Source organism: Mustela nigripes, chromosome 2, assembly GCF_022355385.1.
Source record: "Mustela nigripes isolate SB6536 chromosome 2, MUSNIG.SB6536, whole genome shotgun sequence".
Lineage (NCBI taxonomy): Eukaryota > Metazoa > Chordata > Mammalia > Carnivora > Mustelidae > Mustela > Mustela nigripes.
The window spans coordinates 93,118,143-93,129,571 of NC_081558.1; the positions used below are offsets into that span (position 1 = coordinate 93,118,143).

Genomic DNA, 11,429 nt, shown 5'->3' on the forward strand with positions numbered 1-11,429 from the left:
AGATAAGATGACTCAATATTGTGAAGACATTAGTCCTTCCCAAATTGATCTACAGATTCAACACAATCCCAATTAAAATCCCAGCAAATTATTTTGTGTATTATCACAAACTGACGCTAAAGTTTACAGGAAGGCAAAAAGACCCAGAATAATCAACACAGTATTGAGAGAGAAGAACAAAGTCAGAAGAATGACACTACCCAACTTACTATAAAACTACAGTAATCAAGACTATACCAAAATCCAAAGCAGATCTGTTCTATTGATCTGCTTTGGATTTTCAATAGAACAGAATAGACAGACTGGAAATACACCCACACAAATACAGTCAACCAATCTTTGTCAAAGGAGGAAAGATAATACCACAGATAAAAGACAGTGTTTTCAACATAGGAAACTAGATGTCAACAAACAAAAAAACTAACATCAAGAACAAAAACCCTTAAACACAGATCTTACATCCATCACAAAGTTAACTCAAAATGAATCAGATCTAAATGTAAACTCCAAAGTATAAAACCCGGGACCCCTGGGTGGCTCAGTGGGTTAAGCCTCTACCTTCAGCTCAGGTCATGATCTCGGGGTCGTGAGATTGAGTCCCGCATCGGGCTCTCTGCTCAGGAGGGAGTCTGCTTCCCCCTCTCTCTCTGCCTGCCTCTCCACCTACTTGCAATCTCACATGCACTCTCTGTCAAATAAATAAATAAATAAATAAAATCTTTTAAAAAAAAAAAGGGGGGGGGTATAAAACCCTTAGAAAGTAACACAGGAGAAAATCTAGATGACCTTGGGTATGATCATGAGTTTTTAGATACAACACCAAAGGTAAAGCTATGAAAAAATTGTTTGACAAACAATTGTTTGACAACTTCATTAGAATTTTAAAATTCTCCTCTGCAGAAGAATGATAAAACAACTCACAAACTGGGAAATAATATTTGCAAAAACATTTCTGTCTAACTTCTGAAGTATCATTCAAAATATACAAAAAAATTCTTAAAACCCCAATAATTTAAAAAATACCAACCTATTAAAATATGGGCATAATTTCTAAACCAATACCTCAATGAAGAAGATACATGGCAGAAAAACAAGAAAAAATACTCAAACATCTTATGTCACTAGGAAACTGCAAATTAAAAAAAAAAAAAAAAGTGACCTACCTTTACATACCAACTAGCATGGCAAAAATCCAGAACACTGAACCAAATACTGGTGAGAATGTGAAGCAACAGAATATAAAATGACATAGCAACTTTGGAAAACAGTTTGGCAGTTTCTTATAAAACTAAACATACTCTTAAAATATGATCCAGCAGTTCACCTGTGTGGCTCAGGGGGTTAAGCCTCTGCCTTCAGCTCAGATCATGATCTCAGGGTCCTGGGATTGAGCCCCTCATCAGGCTCTCTGCTCAGCAGGGAGCCTGCTCCCCCACCCCCCTCGGCCTGTTGCCTTCTCTGCCTATTTGTGATCTCTCTGTGTCAAAAAAATAAATAAAATCTTAAAAAATAAAAAAAGCCCACAATCCATCAATCATGCTCCTAACGTATTTATCCAAAGGAGATGAAAACATCTCCATACAAAAACCTGCATATAGATGTTTTCAGCAGCTTCTTTAGTAACTGTCAAAACATGGAGCAAACAAGCTGTCTTTCAGGAGGTGAATAAACAAACTGGTATATGCAGGCAATGAAATATTACTTAGTCCTAAAAAGAAATGGGCTATCAAGCCATGAAAAAGACATGGAGGAATATTAAGTGTATATTACTGATGGAAAGAAGCCAATCTGTAACTGCTACATATTATATGATTTCAGCAACATAGCATTCTGGAAAAGGCATGACTATGAAAACCGTAAAAATTTTAGATTTGCCAGAAGTTAGGGGGCAGAAGGGAAGAAAAAAGCACAGAGGAATATTAGGTCAGTGAAAGTTTTTATATAATATCATAAAGATGGACATGTCATTATCAAAACCCACAGAATATACAACACCAAGAGTGAAACCTAACATAAACTATGGACTTTGGAGGATAACAATGTGTCAGTGAGGTACTGAAGAGATGTACCATTCTGGTGGCAAGACACTGATAGTGGGGAGGCTGTATATATGTGGGGACAAAAGGTATAGGAAGTTCATGTGTCTTTTTTTGTCAATTTTGCAATGATCCTGAATCTGCTCTTAAAAACAATGCGTCCTTAAAAAGAAAAAAATAAAATAAATAGCTTATAAACAGTTTCATGTTTTCAATAGATGCTAATTTATGTCCATATGCTATAATATCTTTTTCTCTGGACAATCTTATAATTTTATGTGGATTTAAGCACATGTATTCAAGAGTACATGTGTACACAGAGATAAGAGGAACAATGCCCTTTCTTAAACATTTGGTATCTCCATCTGTTTGTCATGCACTAACTGCTACAAATGATGAAAGAAAGGAAACAAAGAATATAACTGCTACTCTGTTCAATTCCTAGCATAAAACTCTTTTATCAATTTTTATTACCTGAACGAAGAACAAAGGTTAAAGAGAAATAGCTGTAGTTTCTTTCCAATTACATGCATTTTCATCTGTATAGTACAAGATTCTATTCTTTAATCAGAAGAATCATTCTGTAAAGACATATAATACAATCTAATTAATTCAGGTCCTTCTTTTATCATTCCTAATTATTTATCTAAGTTGTCTTAAAGAACCTCTTAGCAGTGGGGGAATGGGTGATTCAGGAGATTAAACACCCGACTCTTGATTTCAGATCACGTCATGATCTCGGGGTCATGGGATTGAACCCCACACCAGGATTCATTATTAGCACAGAGTCTACTTGTCTCTTTCCCTGTCTCTCTCATGCACGTACAAATAAAATCTTTTTAAAAAGAGAAAAATCTCTTAACAGTGAATGTGCATGTATATATATCTGCATGCATACGCACATACACATGATTTACAAAGCAATGATTAAAATGACAATTATATTATTTCTAAAACTGTTTTTCAACAGTTTACTGCCTTGTACCACAATAGAAGGAATATATTCATTTACTATTTTTACTGGATTTATGATTGTTCCCATTCTTTATAATAGCAAATAAAAGGTATTAAGAAAAAATTTTGTCCAGTATTAACACATGTCTATTTCATACTATACAGAATTTAAGTAGCAATTAATCAAGAAAACAAAGTTCTTAACCCTCTTCCCAGTAAAATTTAGCGGTATTATACAGTTGATCCTTGAACAAAACAGGTATGAAGCGCACAAGTCCATTTACAGATGGACTTTTGCCATAAATACAGCACAGTACTATAAATTTCTCTTCTCATGATTTTCCTAAAAACACTTTATTTTCTCTAGCTTTACTGTAAGAATATAGTACAGAAAACACATAACACACAAAATTTTTGTTAACAGACTATCTTACTGGTAAAGATTCTGGTCAGCAGAAGGTTAAGAGTAGTTAAGTATTGGGGTAGTCAAAGTTATACGCAGATTTTCAACTATGAGAGGAGTTGCACCCCTAACTCCAAAGTTGTTTTTAGAGGTCAACTATAAACGAGAAAGATTTTCTACCTTTTTTAATTGATTAAAAAGAATGCCAAAATAGAATTAATAACCCAAGATAATATCCATTCACCCTACAAGATGGCCCAAATAGGAAATATGTAGCATTAAGACACAAGAAATGGCAAAGTGGTAAACTTCTGAAAATATTAACCTAAAAATTTCAAATGCTCAAGAGGCAGAAGGATAATTTACACCAAAATTGAATTATATGCTCAATGGCAGAGAGATAGGTTCACTAGTAAAAGCAAGCTGGTTCATTAGTCTGCTTTCTCTTCTAATAACGTATTACAAAACGCTATCCTTCTTAGCATTTCTGAGTAATATAACCTTACAAATCAAAAGGAATGTAGCAGAATGGTTTGAGAGTTTGGGCTTCTAACAGTAACTTACTCTGCCTCAATATTCCTATTTCTCAAAGATGAATAATAAAAGAAGAAAACTTCAAATGATTGTTAAGAGGAGTAATCAGAATGCCCGTAACTCTTCAATAAATATTAACTCGTAGCGACAGGAGAAAGGAGCAAATAAAAATATAAAGGAATGTTAATAAGTGCAACTATTTTTTTCCTTTTCTTTCCTTCACTGCCATAGTCTTAATGCCTAAAGCTTACTAATTATTTGTTGAATTAACAAGAAGAGTGTATGCATATACATATGTATGTATGTACGTACATGTGTGTCTATATATATATTTTAAGCAGAGAATGCAAAACTGGACATGAGGAGAACTCTCAGTTAACAAACTAACCAAAGATAGGAGCTTTTTCTTTAAAAGAAAAAGGAAACCAAAAAGAATAGGTCAGGGTTGAATTCTCAGTTAACTCATTTAGCAGTGACTGGTAGAGTAGGAAAGGGGGAGACCAAGCAGAGGCTAGAGGATGAGACCGAAGAGTAGGGTGTATCAGAATGGAAGATTAGAACATAAAAACATCAGAAGGTTATATCTGAAAAAGCCCCTACAAATGATCTTATATACAGATAAAAATCCCACAACTCGGGGCGCCTGGGTGGCTCAGTGGGTTAAGCCGCTGCCTTCGGCTCAGGTCGTGATCTCAGAGTCCTGGGATCGAGTCCCGCATTGGGCTCTCTGCTCAGCGGAGAGCCTGCTTCCCTCTCTTTCTCTGCCTGCCTCTCCATCTACTTGTGATTTCTCTCTGTCAAATAAATAAATAAAATCTTTAAAAAAAAAAAAAATCCCACAACTCAGATGAAATGTCTCTGGATTAATTTTTTCCATATTAACCAGTTTCTCCCAAAAGCTTTATACATTAAGCTCTGAAAATGCAATCTCATGAATAAAGGTATTCAACTTCTTTCCCAAAAATAAATGCTGCGTCCACATCTTCTCCTTATTTACCCACATTTTCCCTTTTAGTACTCCCCTAATTTTATCTTCTTATACTCCAAAGCCATGAAATTACACCAAGAACCTTAACACTCTCCTAACATCTCAACTTTGGTGTTCCTCCTCGATTACTCTAGTCTTAATTTCAAAATGCTTATTACTTCTCTTGTAAGATCACTCTCTTATTTCTGTGTATGTGTACATATTACCTCATGCTACACAACCCACTCTTCCTGAAGTAAACTGGGAAGCTCTTACCTTGAAACCCAGGCAGAATTAGGTCTCATAAATTTTCACACCACTTTGTACATACAACTGAGAGTACTTTTTGCCACATATTTTGCATGTGTCCATGTATTATTTTGTAATTAAGAGTGTTAAAAATTTTATTCCATTCTCTACCTTCTTAAAAAGGTTTTATTTATTTGAGACAGAGAAAGAGACAGCAAGAGAGCAGGCACACACCCAGAAGCAGAGGGAGGGGCAGAGAGAGGGAGAAACAGACGGCCCATTGGGCAGGCAGCAGGATGTGGGGCTCATTCCCAGGACCCTGGGATCATGACCTGGGCCAAAGGTAGATGCTTAACAAACTGAGCCACCCACGTGTCCCCAGTTCCTTACATTTATCACTCTATGTTAGTCTTTTTTTTTTTAATTAATAAACTTTTTTTTAAAGAATAGTTTTAAGTTCACAGCAATTTTCCACATATTTTTAGTGATTCATTGGTATTTCTACCTCTTCAGAAGATTTATGATCTTTTTTTTTTCTTTTGATTTACGAACTTTTAGAAAGAATTACCCTCACTTTAGGTTCCTAAAGAATTAATTGTATAGTACTTGGCACCCAGAAAGGGGGCTTAATAATTAACAACTGTAAAACATAAAGATATACCAATTCATTAGTAAGTCTGTTCTTAATGCTACTGGGCATGGGTGTTTTTGTGGGTTTTTTTTTTTTTTCCATTATGATTTCTAACTGGTTACATAGCTATTACATAACTTATCTTTTAATCTAACTGAAATTTCTGACTTTCAGAAATCTACAAAACACTGGAACCATAAAAGGAAGTCAGGTTCTGGCAAGATCCATACCTCTTTTCTTCCTACAGAGTATTGCATCTGGCCAAGGTAATGAGCTGGGATTCAAGAAGACAATTAGGGCAGGTATACTATGTGAAAAGGGCAGAAATATCTAAGAACATCAACTGGATAGATCCAAACTACACCTTTGATGAAGGATTAGAAGTGAGATACAAAATAACAAATCTAACAGACAGGAGTAAAACTGGGGGCACCTGCGGGCTCAGTTTGTTAAGCATCTGCCTTTGCCTCAGGTCATGAGGCCAGCCAAAATCCTGAGACTGAGGTGGTATCAAGCTTCTTGATCAGCAAAGAGCCTGCTTCTCCCTCTCCCTCTCCTGCTCCCTTTGAGGCTCCCCCTGGCTTGTGCCCTCTCACTCTCACATTCTCTCAAATAAGTAAATAAAACTTTTTTTTAAGCACGGGGGTGGGGGGGCCAGCAAAATTATAAACACAAAGTGGAAGCAAGAGAAAAGAATCAAATGAACTGTATCAAACACCAGAGTAGGTTGGAAAGAATGAAAGTTTAAAGACTGTAGGGGCAGATCTGTAGCAGAGTCAACATTCACTGGTATCTCTATTATTAATCCAACTCAATCAAAATTTAAGAAACCATGATAAATATGTATTCACTAGCATTTGTAAAAGAAAAATTTTAACTTAAATAAATGTATATTTAAATATAATTTAAATGTAAACTTAAATATAAAGCTTCCAAAGTTATCTTATACCATGTTAAAGAATACAAATAATGATCACAAATAAATACATCATTGACTGGCATGCTCTAAATTTAAAGAGCATTAAAAATGCCATCAGGGGCACCTGGGTGGCTCAGTGGGTTAAGCCGGCTCAGGTCATGATCTCAGGGTCCTGGGATCGAGTCCCACATCGGGCTCTCCACTCAGTGGGGAGCCTGCTTCTCTCTCTCTCTCTCTCTCTCTCTCTCTCTGCCTCTTGTGATCTTTCTCTGTCAAATAAATAAATAAATAAAATCTTTTTAAAAAAATGCCATCAGACTTTTTCTTCAGACAGAGGGTAAGATGGTTGCAGAGGCGTAGGAGGACTCTGGGGTCAACTACTCCCACTAATACAACTAGGTAACTATCAAATAATCCTGAATGTCCCAGTAATCTACCTGAATACGGGCAAAAGAAACTCTACAACTAAAGGTAGAGAAGAAGACACATCAAAGAAGGTGGGAAGTATGGAGACATGTCTTGGGAGAGAAATGGACTGTGACTGCTAAAGCGGGTAGGAAGGAAGAGAGACAAATTAGCACACAGAGGAGTACATGGGGAAAATGAATTCCTGTAACAACTGGCTTGGAAAATGAGAGGACCCGAATTTCACAAATTCTGACAGTCTGCAGGGCTTAAAGACTGTGGAGTTTCAAAGGTCATTGGGCTTGGCCCTGAGAAAGTTCTATGGATATCATGCTACTCTTGTAGAAAAGGCAGGGGTAAACAGCCAATGGTCTTACAGTACGGAAACAGAAGGGAGGTTAGTTGCTCATCTCCAAATGTGTCCCTGAGAAGAACCCTCTGGAGAGAGAAAAAAACAAAAAACAAAATAACCAAAAAACTGGCAGGTGCCATTTCCTGCCCTCCATCCCGCAGCAAAAACACAAGGCCATGCTGTGGGAATCAGCATAGCATGGACACTTGCTATCTAACTGGGTTACACCAAGCCCCATCCCGCAGCACTGTGGAAGAACTACCATTCCCAGTCACACTTGCCTCAGTCCCAGCACAGTGGGCTCACTCCTCCAGGAGACTGGCCCAAACCCCTACCAACACCACATTTCCAAATCTGGGAGTTCTGTGAAGCCTCCATTCCAGTGGCAGCAGCACAGGTCTCATTTCACAAGTAGATCAGAGTACATATAGTTAAACCACATTTAGGCCAGGAACTAAACACTGCACACAAGGCTGAGAGAACCCCTGCAGAGGATAGGCCTGAAGGATAAAGCAGTCAGAACGCACTGCAGTGCCCTAGAGAACAAGGGACACTACAATGCAGGGCACTACAGGACCGCTTCTTCCTAAGGTCATTATGCTCAAGAAAAGGAAATACAACAGACTTACGTAACAGAGAGAAACAGGCCCAGAGATTTAGATGAAATGAAAAGACAGAGGAATTTCTTCCAAATGAAAGAACAGAACAAGGCCACAGACAGATATCTAAGCAAAACAAATGTAAATAATATACTTAATGGAGAATTTAAAGGAACAATCATAAGGATACTCGCTGGACTTGAAAAACAGGTGGAGATCATCAATGAGACCATTAACAGAAAGATAAGGAATAATACAGAGATAAAGGGTCCAATAAACGAAAAACACACTTGTTGTAACGAGCAACAGGCTAAAAGAAGAGGAGGAATGAATTAATAACCTAGAAGACAGTATAATGGAAAGTACTCAAGCTGAACAAAAAAGAGAAAAGGGACTTAGGCAATATGAGAATAGACTTAGGAAACTCGGTGACTTCATCAAAGATAATAATATTCATATTACAAAAGTCCCAGAAGAAGGAGGAGGAAAGGAGGAGGAGAATTTATTTGAAAAAATAGTAGCTAAAAATATCCTCATTTGGGGAAGGAAACAGATACCCAGATCCAGAAGGCATAAAAACCGCCAACAAAATCAACAAAAGCAGATCTATACACCAAAACATATTGTAAATTAAGAAGGAAAGTACACTACTAAAGAAAAAAGGGGGGGTTACATTTAAAGGAAACCCCATAAGGATACCAGCAGATTTTTCAGCAGAAATTCCAGATCAGAAAGGAGTAGCTTGATAAACTCAAAGTGCTGAAAGAGCAAAAAACAACAACAAAGAATACCCAGCAATTAGAAGAAGTGATAAAGAGTTTCCTGATAAATAAAAACTAAAGGAATCCATGATCACTAAACACATCCTACAAGAAGTAATAAAGGAACTCCTTCAGTAGAAAGGAATCGAGAAAGGGATCGAATCCCGCATTGGGCTCCCAGCTCAGCAGGGAGTCTGCTTCTCTCTCTGACCCTCTCTCCTCTCATGCTCTCTCCCTCTCACTCAAGTAAATAAATAAAATTTTCAAAAAATCATTCACCATGATCAAGTGTGTTTTATTCCTAGTTTGCAATGGTGGTTCATTATTCACAAATCAAATAATATGATACATCATATCAACAAGAGAAAGGATAAGAACCACATGATCATTTCACAAGATGCAGAAAAAACATCTGACAAAGTACAACATCCACTCATAATAAAAACCCTCAACAAAGCAGGTTTAGAAAGAACATGCCTCGACATAATAAAAGTCATATATGAAAATTCCATATCTAACATTATCCTTAACAGAGAAAAATTGAGATCCTTTCCCCTAAGGTAAGGAACAAGACAAAGATGTCCATTCTCACCACTTCTATTTAACATAAAGTCCTAATCTCAGTAATCAGACAACAAAAAGAAAAAGAGTAATAGGCACCTAAATCAGTAAGTTAGAAGTAAAACTCAATATACGCAACTGACACAATATTATAGATAGAAAATTTGAAAGACTTCACAAAAAACTGCTAGAACTGGTAAACAAATTCAGTAAAGTCGCAAGATACAAAATCAGTGTAAAGAAATTTGTTGCATTTCTATACACTGATAATGAGGCAGCAGAAAGAGAAATCAAGAAAGTGATCTCATTTAATTATTTCATTTAATGATCATTTAATTAAGAAAATTATCTCACTGCCCCCAAAATAGTAAGATACCTAGTAATAAACCTAACCAAAGAAAGACCTGCACTCTGAAAACTATAAAATACTAATGAAAGAAACTGAAGACAACACAAAGAAATGGGAACACATTCCATACTCATGGATTGGAAGAACAAATACTGTTAAAATGTTTATACTATGCAAGGCAACCTACACTTTTAATGAAACCCCTTATCAAAATACCAACAGCATTTTTCACAGGGAAAAAAAATCCTAAAATTTGTATGGAACCATGAAAGACCCCAACTAGACAAAGCAATCTTAAAAGAGAAAACCAAAGCTGGAGGCTTCACAATTCTGGACTTCAAGTTATATTACAAAGACGTAGTAATCAAAACAGTATGGTACTAGTACAAACACATGCACATATATCAAAGAACAGAATAGAAAATCCAAAAATAAACCCACAACTATATGGTCAATTAATTTTCAACAAAGCAAGAATGAATATCCAATGGGAGGGAAAAAAGAGTCTCTTCAACAAAGAGTTTTGGGAAAAGTTGAAAACAACATGCAAAAGATGAAACTGGATCACTTTCCCACACTATACATAAAAATAAATTTAAAATGAATTAAAAGCTTAAATGTGAGATCTTAAAAGGTAAAACTCCTAGAAGAGAACACAGGTAGAAATTTTTCTGACAGTGGCCATAGGAATTTCCTTCTAGACAGGCTCCCTCAAGCAAGAAATATAAAAACAAAAATAAACTATCAGGATTTCATCAAAATAAAAAGCTTATGCATGCCAAAGAGAAACAATCAACGAAACTAAAAGGCAACCTAAAAAATGGGAGAAGATATCTGCAAATGATATAAGCAATAAAGGGTTAGTATCTAAAATATATAATTAACTTGTAAAACTCAACACCCCCAAAATGAATTAAATTAAATGAATCCAATTAAATGGAGTCAGAAGACATGAACAGACATTTCTCCAAAGAAGACATACAGATGGCCAATAGACAAAGGAAAACATACTGAACATCAATCATCATCAGATAAATGCAAATCAAAACTACAACAGGTATCACCTAACATCTGTCTGAATGGCTAAAGTAAAACAGAAGTGCTGGCCAGAATGTGGAGAAAAAGGAACCCTCATGCACTTAGTGGGAATGCAAACTGGTACAGCCATTGAGGAAAATAGTATGGAAGTTCTTCATAAACTTAAAAATAGAACTACCCTATGATCCAATGATCACATTACTGAATATTTACCGGAAAAAAATACAAAGAACAGTAATTCAAAGCAATATATACACCTCTATGTTTATAGCAGCATTACTTAAAATAGCCAACATAGGAAGGAGCCCAAATGAACATGGATTGAAGTGGATAAAGAAGATGTGTTATATTTACACAATGGAATATAACACAGCCACGAAGAATGATGAAATCTTGCCATTTGCAACAAGGAGCTGGAAAGTATAAGGCTAAGTGAAATAAGTCAGATAAAGACAAATACTGTATGATTTCAAACCATGAAATTTAAGAAACAAAACAAAAAAAAAGAGAGACAAATCAAGAAACAGACTCTTAACTGTAACTAATAGCTATCAGTGGAGAGGTAGGCAAAGGTATAGGTGAAATAGGTGATGGATGGAGGTTAAGGCATACCCTGACAGAGATGAGCACCAGATTATTAAAATAAAGACTTAAAAAAAAAAAAAAAAAAA

General features: G+C 36.1%; 1 protein-coding gene across 3 annotated transcripts in view; it reads right to left on the minus strand.

Annotated features, from left to right (window-relative positions):
• STAG1 (STAG1 cohesin complex component) overlaps positions 1–11,429 on the minus strand; it is a 428,530-nt gene that overhangs the window by 314,739 nt on the left and 102,362 nt on the right. The window contains exon 2 of one of the 3 annotated variants that reach the window (XM_059390977.1): positions 2,511–2,617. The exons of the other annotated variants lie outside the window; for them this stretch is intronic. The gene's annotated coding sequence lies outside the window, so the exon portion shown is untranslated. The remainder of the gene's footprint in view (positions 1–2,510; positions 2,618–11,429) is intronic. 3 annotated transcript variants of the gene reach the window in all.